Below are 9320 nucleotides of genomic sequence, written 5' to 3'. Positions count from 1 at the left end.
TCCAGTGAGGAGGGTAGACGTACTTTTCTTCTACCTTTGTTTCCCTGTCTGGGCCCTCAAGCAATTGGATGGTGCCGAGCTGGCTGAGGAGGATCTTCCTTAATGAGTCCCCTAATTCAAATGGCAGACTTGTCTGGAAACACTCTCACGAGCAAGATTAATAATGTTCTATCAGCTCTCAGGGCATCCCTTAACCCAGTCAAGTGTACACCCAAGATGGACCATCACCAGACTTGTTCCGTCACCACCTGCTTAGGAGTGCCCTTCCTCGCAGAGGTACCATCCCTTCTGCTGACTCTGTGGTCTTCAGGCGTGGCCCCTCTGTGCTTGCCACCTCCTCGAGTTGTTCCTCATCCTGTCCTCATGCTACTCAGCTTCCGCCCTGCAGGCTCGTGTGTCTTCTCTCCTGGAGACTCAAATATTGCCTATTTTAAGAAACCTTCACTTGGTCCCCTCAGTGGCTGTTTCCGCCATTTTCCATAGCTTTTCTGACCATTTCTCACAAATTACAATTAGCTGTATCCATTTCTAACTTCTCCCATGAAGGTGTGAGATCCTGAAGAACAAGGGATGTATCCTCTTCATCCTGTGAGAGAGAGCAGGCATGCATGTGCAGTGTGCAGATGTGTGCAGAGGCCAGAGGTTAACTTGAGTGTCATTCTGAGGTGACACTCTACCTTATTTTTATAGAGATGAGACCTTCAACTGGGCAGGAACTCACCTGGTAGGCTAGACTGGCTTGCCAGCCCCAGGGCTCCTGGATTTACAAGGAGCCTGGATTTACACTGGATTTACAAGTCTGTGTTACCTTGTCTGGCTTTTGTTTAAATGTGAGATCCGGGCATCAAAGTCAGGTCCTCGTGCTTACACAGCAAGCCTTTACCCACTGAGCTTTCGCTGTTGGCTGCTTTTGTTTGTTTTGAAACCAGGTCTTGCTATTGGCCAGTTTGGCCTCAAACTCCTGGCCTCCCTGGCAGAGTGAATAGACTTATCCCATTCTTATTTTAATTGTCTTTCTAAAATATTAGGTGCCTAGTGTTGGTCCTGGAATTAGCCCCCCGGGCTCCATGCTAATTGGCTGACCACACACTGACTTACCTAAAGTGACAGCAAACTTCAGGCTCCCCACACAGCCTGTTGCTGTGGGGCCCATCCTTTGGAGCTGCTTTGTCAGCTAGGATAGCAATAAGAAACTGCACCTGACTTCATAGTTCAAAATCGTGTTTTTTTTAACGGGCAGGAGGTTGAGGTGTCTAATAAGCAAATCGTCCTCAGTATTCAAATAGGCAGTTAATAAATCCTGAGAGAGATACAAATCAAAATCCTCCCTCGGAGCCTATAGGCAAAACCCGTGTTTTCCCTAATCCTCCTGAAACCCCACAGCTCACTTTCTGCCCCACACTGGCCTATGCGGCTAGCACCAGATTGTGGGCAGCACCCGATCACCTCGGGGTACGCCACCCTCTCATCCCCTAAGAGAGTTCCTGGGCCTATGCAAAGGGTTCTAGCAAGAGGGGGGTCATGGAACTGGCAGTTTTCTAGGCCCCTTTAAATGACAGTGCCACCTTCCAGCCACCATGCCACTGAGTCTCCTGCTACAATCTGTGCCCCCCAGCAGAGAGCAGGCGAGTCGAGGTAAGACTGCTGGACCCCAGAACTCTAAGCACTGAGTCTGAAGCCTGGGTTTGACTCTTCTTCCACCTGAATCTGCTTGTGCTCAAATAAGGATTGGGAGCAAAACTGAATGCCAGGTGGTCAGGAGAGGCTAGCGCCCAGCTGAGGGCCTTTTGTTTCCTCCCAGGAGAAGCAGAGGCCATCTGGGAAAAACCCCCCTCCTCCCCGGAGATGGAGAGGCTAGCCGTGAACGCCTCCAGGGAGCAAGGTGCCTGCCACTTTTCAGAGAGGTACAAGCAAGTCTACCTATCGCTCACCTATAGCCTCATCTTCCTCCTGGGGCTGCCCCTCAATGGGGCTGTCTTATGGCTCTCCTGGTGCCAAACCAAGCCCTGGAGCTGTGCCACCGTCTACCTGGTGAACCTGATGGTGGCCGACCTGCTTTACGTGCTGAGCCTGCCCTTCCTCATCATCACCTACTCGCTGGGCGACACCTGGTTCTTTGGGGAGACGCTGTGCAGGCTGGTGCGCTTCCTGTTCTACACCAACCTCTACAGCAGCACCCTGCTGCTGACCTGCATCTCTCTGCACCGCTTCCTGGGTGTGTGCCACCCCCTGAGCTCACTGTCCTACCGGACTCACAGGCACGCCTGGCGCGCGGCTGCTGCCACCTGGATCCTGGTCGTCCTCCAACTGCTGCCCACCCTGGTCTTCTCCCACACCGACTACGTAAACGGCCAGGTGATCTGCTACGACACAGCCAGCCCGGAGGATTTTGATCAGTTCTTTGCCTACAGCATGGTCCTGATGATGTCTGGTTTTGTTTTGCCCTCCTTGATCATTGTGGCGTGCTATTCTCTGATGGTCAAGAGCCTGACAAATCCAGTGGGGGCCCTCCCAAAGGCAGGCCACACGGCCCGTGCCAAGTCTATCCGGACCATCCTGCTGGTGTGTGGCCTCTTCACCCTCTGCTTCGTGCCCTTCCACGTTACCCGGTATTTCTACCTGGTGACCCGCTTCTTGAAGTCACAGGACTGCCAACTCTTGTCCGCAGCCAGCATGGCCTACAAGATCTGTAGACCTCTGGTGAGCGTGAGCAGCTGCCTCAACCCTGTCCTGTATTTCCTGTCATGGGGCAACAACAGAGCCCGGCTCCTCCAAAGGCTGAGGCAGAACTGGGTGGGTGAGCACCCTGCTGGTGTAGAAGGAGCAGCACCTAGAGCTGGGCAGATCCGGCCACTACCAGGATGAAGTCTGGAAAGAAAAAAAATGGACACAGACCAGGGGCTTGTTAGTGGGAGAGGAGCTGAAGCCTTCCTACAGGGGTACTGGGAGAAAGGGTTCTCATAGAAGTAATGAGAGGTTTGGAAATAAGAATACAGAGGCAGCCACCAAACTAAAGGTGGGCTGGCAACATCTTGTCATCCTGGTCTCGCTCTTTTTTTCTTCCGTGTGGAAGGTTTCTTTCTGATGCGTCTCATCCCATTGGTACACAGGTTCCAACAGGACAGAAACCTCGTCCTACTGCTGACCCCCAACATCAGTTTCTACAGCAGGGACCTGCAGAGTGCTGCACAGTGGGTGGAGGCTCAGGGAGTGAGGGAGCGAAGAGTGGTGTGAACAAAGCCTTTACTGTGTAGCGGAGCATCACACCTAAGCTGCGAAGCAGCCCCTAGAATTGGGGGCTATGGTCACTTGTTTCCAGCAGGAGACTGAAGCGCAGCACATTAGGTTATTGTCAAGTTCAGCCAACTGGAGAACACACAGCCAGATCATCATTGAAGGAAGGCTCCAAGCAAGGCAAGGGCCCTTGCAGCATGTGACCCTACGTGACAAGCCTAGGGCTGCCCGAGTGCTCAGCAACACAGTTCCCATTGGTTAGCTGGCTCATTTCCACAGTTGGTTATTCGAAGATCTCAGAGTCTACCTCCGATGTTCTCTCACTACATTTCTTAACAGTGCCCCACTTAGAAAAAGCTCTACCAGATAAAATGGTATCTACAGAGTCAAGCATCTTCCTGAATGGCCGTTTCTCTTATTTTTATTTAAGCATGATGCTTCCATTCATGACAACACACACTTCCCATTCTCTAAATTAATTTTTAGTTTTTATGTATTTTATGTAACATTGATTTTCTTCTTCAATAATTTCATACATGTATATGCTGTATTGCTCTCACCCCTAGCATCTCCTATAAATTATTTTTTAAAATTATTTGAAGGCTAAAGCAAATCCAAAAATAATAATAACCTTGAGACACACACACACACACACACACACACACACACACAAAACAACTCTTCTTTGAAATAATACCAACCTCCAAGCACCTTTCCGACCTAAACAATGATCTGCTGATTCATTACTATCTCCCCAGAAAGAGATGAATGACTCCTTCTCATAAGAACGAAACCTTCCCCTCCCACTATGCTGCTCTAATTATGGAACATGCCTGTATAAAGCGTGCATATGTCTAAATTATAAAGTTTCATTCTGAAAGTACAGTTTATTGCTTTCAAGGTCACACAATAATTAGCTCAAAACTAAGTGCTGCTTGGAAGAATTCCTCTGGATAATTGGTCTAATGAACAGCAAGGATGCTGTCTAATTAGCAGGTCAGCTGTTTCCATGTAAATGTTTCTACAAGAGCAGAGAAGGCTGAAAACGATTTATTCGTTTGCATATTCTCTCTCCCTCTCTGTCTCTCTCTCATTAGTAATTTCTTTGCACAGCACACAGGGAAGATTCAGCCAACTTAACAGTTCTGATTTTCACTGCTTACACTTTAATATGTGTCCACATCACTGCAGAATTAGAGCACCAGGTCCCCAGGGAAAGCATGAAGCCATCCCACTTCATACTAGGCTACTATGGAATGCCCACAATCCTTTCAGCCTTTAAGGCGGGAAGAAACCTCCCCCAGAATGCTCAGCACACACTGCCTTCGGCTCAAGAGTAAGTCACACTCCTGGACAAGGTTTAGCTGCTGCTAACCCCCGGTTAACCCGGGTGCTTGACGCCATCTCTGGACGCACGTAAAGCTGGTTTTGATTCTGCCGAGTTTGTTTACATACTGAACAGAAAAGCCTAAGTAGCCATCTTAATCTTACTTGTGGAAAGCTGGGGTGAAAAATGTCTAACTCAGTTGATATCATATCCTTGCTTTTCCAGAAATCATATCTCCACATACTAGAGTCAAATCAGTCAGTTCCCATTATGAAACAATGAATCCTCTAACACAGGAGGGTTTTCTACACATCCTTTATGATTAGTGAAAACACCTTACACAAGGGAACCAAATGGATCAAAAGTCCCTCCTAAGTGTGCCCATCTCTGCGGGGAAATCTCAGACCCTCAAGTCCATTAGCCCTTGGCCCCTCCACTTCTGTAGTCTTTCTGATTGTTTGGATCGGTTAAAAATAAAATTGAAAGTCAGCGAGTATCATGTTCAAAAGACCATAATTAGAGCTATAATGGATGAAAATGACTCTGGCCACTGAGACCCCAGCCCTTGAGGAGGTGACAGGCCACAGGAGAAATAAAATGTAAAAACAAGTAACGTGTGAACACTAATTAACAGTGGAAGCAGCGGCAAGGAAGCCATGTCAGCTCTTCATTATCAAACGGAGACCGGTGTCACCCAGGTTTTCAGGGGGCAGGAGGGAGCACTCAGGCTGGGAGGAGCCTGGAAGGCGCTATGCGTGTGCTGAAAGCCAATGCCATTTCCACCCAAATACGTTTCCAAGCAGCAAAGAAAACAGGAAGTGGAACCCTCATGAATAAATCCAATTTGCAGGAGATCATCAGTTGGCTCCTAACAGAGAGGAGTTAGAGGCAAGGCTGGAAGGGCAGGCTGAAGTGCAGCCATGGAGCCTTCCAAAGCCAGCAGAAGCGTCGCTGGTGTGGGGAACGGCCAAGCGCCCCTGAGCAGAGCAATCTAATGAAAATTAACCTAGCAGTCCTCAGAACTTAGATGAATTAGAGAACAAAGATAAAAACGTCACGGCCAGAGTCCTACCAGGTCTCTTAAATTGGTTTTCCTTCTCCACAAAGCCATCCTGTGTGGCACCTCCAGCTTCATGTCAAAACAGTGTTTTCAAGGGGTTTTGGATACACCTCAGCGGATCAAGCGCTTGCTGCATAAGTTGTGAGGACCTGAGTTCAGATTCCCAGAAGCTCTGTAAAAGGCAGAGGCATTAGCACACACCTGGAGATGGTGGGCAGAGAATCCCCCCCAAAATCAAAGGCCAGAGAGCCTGTCATACACAGCAAAAAAACAGCCTGTGAAAAGTAAGGTAGAAAGTGAGGCCCAATAGCTGAGATTGTCCTCTGATCTCCATATATGCACATATATGGCATAACACACACACACATTAACACACACAAACAATTTTTTAAGTATGTTGTGGGGTGGAGATATAGCTCAGCTGGTATAATACCTGCCTAAGCAGCACAAAGCTATGGATTTTATCCTCAGCTGAGCACTGTGGAGCAAGCCTGTAATTCCAGCAACTGGGTCCAAGAGGATTAGGAGTTCAAGGTCATCCTTAGGGATATACTGAGTTCAAGGCCAGCCAGGAAAAAAAAGAGAGAGAGGAGGAGGAGGAGGGGGGAGAAGAAGGAGGAAGAGAAGGAGGAGGAGGAGGAGGGGGAGGGGGTGGAGGGGGGAGGGGGAGGAGGGGGAGGGGAAGGAGGAGGAGGGGGGAGAGGGAGGAGGGGGAGGAGGAGGGGGGAGGGGGGGAGAGGGAGGAAGAGGAGGGGGGAGGGGGAGGAGGGGGAGGAGGGGGAGGGGGAGGAGAGGGACGGGAGGAGGGGAGGGGGAGGAGGGGGAGGGGGAGGAGGGGGAGGGGAAGGAGGGGGGAGGGGGAGGAGGGGGAGCGGAAGGAGGAGGGGGAGGAGGGGGAGGAGGGGAAGGGGAGGAGGAGGAGGAGGGGGAGGAGGGGGAAGGGGAGGAGGAGGAGGAGGGGGAGGGGAGGAGGAGGAGGAGGGGGAGGGGAGGAGGAGGAGGAGGGGGGAGGGGGAGGAGGGGGAGGGGAAGGAGGAGGGGAAAGGGGAGGAGGAGGAGGAGGGGGGAGGGGAGGAGGAGGAGGAGGGGGGAGGGGGAGGAGGGGGAGGGGAAGGAGGAGGAGGGGGAGGGGGAGGAGGAGGAGGAGGAGGGGGAGGAGGAGAAGAAGGAAGAAGGAAGAAGGAAAAAGAAGACACAGCAGCAGCAGAAGCCTTTTTCTACACATCACCTTGGCCCATTCCCAGTCATCTCAGCGATGCTCGGTAGATGCCCAGCATCCACAGGCTGGCCCACCAGCCCATTACAGGCCTGCTCCGCATACTCTTTCACTCTTAGCTCTTCAACCACACCACTAAAAGTGGGAATTCCATCCTCCCATTTTCCTGAGCCTGCTATCTCCTACTCCATATCCAGAGAGAACCTTCTCCAAATGTCTAAGTTTTCCCTTCCCAAAGACCACAGACTCCAATTTCCCAAGCCCCCAGGCAGCACCTTGACCGCTGACTCCAAACTTGGCACTGATGCAGGTCTCTTTCTTATCTTGGGTCTCTTTAATTTCCTTGCAGCTCTGTTTTCAATCTATAGAACACAGCAACCTAGCAGAGAAGAAACAAGGGGATGCTGAAAATGAAGAGGAGAGAAAAATGATGAGTAACAGAAGACCACAGCAGGGACCTAAGAACCCAGACAATGGGCAGAACTGAGGTGGCATTAATAGAATTAAAAATTGTAACACTGGAAAGAATGAAAAGAAATAGGCCAGTGGGAAGATAAATATAACAAAAATAACTCTGAGCTTCAAGTATCAAAAGAATGATAAACTGGGAAGTGGAGATGTAGAGATGTTGGTAGATTGTTTGCCTCATGACAACCTGGGTCACTCCCCAGCACCACATAAACTGGTTACATTGTACCCTGTAATCCTAGCAACAAGATGTTGGAGATGTAGAATGACTCATGTACCATACTGGACCTCCTCAAAAGACCTCCATGTTCCATACTTCTTCCAGAGGCCATGCTGGTCCATGGCCCAATGCTGATCCTGGAAAACATGCGCATGTTCATGGTCCATGCTGTTGGCAGAAACCATGTCGAGGCCCAGGATCCGTGCTCCTGTTGCCTGTGAAGGGCAAGGAAGCTACCTTGCAGGCTGGATGCAGGCAGATGCACAGTGGAGAAGAGGGAACAGAAAAGGCTTCTGTGGCAACCCCCGGCCTCCAACCCGCCCCCTCAAAGTGACAGCCTAGACATCAAATAGAACTCGTTTAAGTTGTGATAGGGGTGCTGAGGTGTAGCTCTGTACAATTGATGGCTTCTGGCAGGGGCGGGGGTAGAGAGGGAGGACTCAGTTTCCCTTAGGAAGGAGACTGGCCACTGGGAGTTTGGCCATGTTCCAGTGAGTATATGGACATCACAAAATGGATTTGGAGTTTTTTACCCTTGTTTCTTTTTTTTTTCTTTGGGGGGGGATGACTGGGAAGGTCACAAGGGTGGGGACAAGAGAGGACTGGGAAATGAGTATGACCAGGGAGCACGATGTGAAACTCCCAAATAATCAGTAAAAATATTATGTTGGGAAAATAAAAAGGAATAAAGAAAAAAAAATTGGCCTCAGGTTACAGAAAGTTCCGTCCCTCATGATGGGAGTACATCCTAGAGGACATCCTGGAGCACAGTAGTTCACTTCACAGCCGGCCCGGAAGCAGAGAGAGGAACCCAAAGTGATCAAAGATAACAGAGCCTCCTCCAATGGCCATGCCCCTCCTCCCGCCCCATCCAGTGACCTGCCTCCTTCAGCTAGACCCCACCTCTCAAGGCTTCCGGAACTCCCAAAAGAGTGCACCATCTGGGTGCCAAAAACTCACAGCATCAGCATCAGCCTCCGGGGGACATTACAGATTCAAACCATAACTATACCCACCAACTTCAATTTGGAAAAAAAAAATTCAAAAAAAAATTCCAGAGTACAAACTTCCTGCACATGACATGTTTTCACCTTTTCTTTGTAGTCTATATTCCAAAGACAGTAAAAAGTAGAAATTCTGGGGGTTGGTGGGGGGGGGAATCTCTTGCAATTAAGCATAACCTGGGCTTATAAACTTGTGTGGTCTCATTATCTTTTACTTTCTTCTAAACTAGCTAAATCTCTTAAGGATTTCAATTTCCCAGCTTTTGGGTTTGTTATGGGCTCATTGTTGTTAATGTATCAAACCACTTCAAAGGTAATGGCTTCATGAAGAAATCCGTGTGAAGAGGCAGAACTTACGTTCCCAAAGCAAGCTGTGGCTGGACATTTTTATAGTGCTTAAATCATGAACACAAAGCAAAAAAGTGCCATTTCAAGAAAATGAAGGAATCGCAGAGTCTGAGAACGCTCCGCTCTACAAGTAGAGTAACGCATTAGGAAAGAGACCTTCATAAAGCGTGAGCCCATCAAGCAATTCGGCCACGCTGAAAGCTCCTTATGCTCCCTTTTTATGGCCTTGTTTCTTGCAAGGGTAAGCTACACTTTCTGTTGCAATTCTACCCTGACTTCATAATGTAAATCATTTTCCTGGCTGCCACTGCCCCCCCAACCCACCCACCCCCGCCACCACGGCTGCTGCCGCTACCCTGCAGCCCCATTTCCCCACACTAATGACCTGCCAATTACAATGAACAAACCCCACCAGGCCGCGTTTGACAGTTCCAAGCCGTTTG

General features: G+C 49.6%; 1 pseudogene; it reads left to right on the top strand.

Moving 5' to 3' along the window:
- Nucleotides 1-216: 216 nt before the first annotated feature.
- On the top strand, nucleotides 217-2865 carry LOC110562742 (somatostatin receptor type 1-like; annotated as a pseudogene).
- The last annotated feature ends 6455 nt before the right edge of the window (nucleotides 2866-9320 follow it).

Source organism: Meriones unguiculatus, chromosome 2 (assembly GCF_030254825.1).
Source record: "Meriones unguiculatus strain TT.TT164.6M chromosome 2, Bangor_MerUng_6.1, whole genome shotgun sequence".
Taxonomy (NCBI): domain Eukaryota; kingdom Metazoa; phylum Chordata; class Mammalia; order Rodentia; family Muridae; genus Meriones; species Meriones unguiculatus.
Note: the sequence above shows the minus strand (reverse complement) of the source record. Positions and strands in the feature narration are given on the sequence as shown.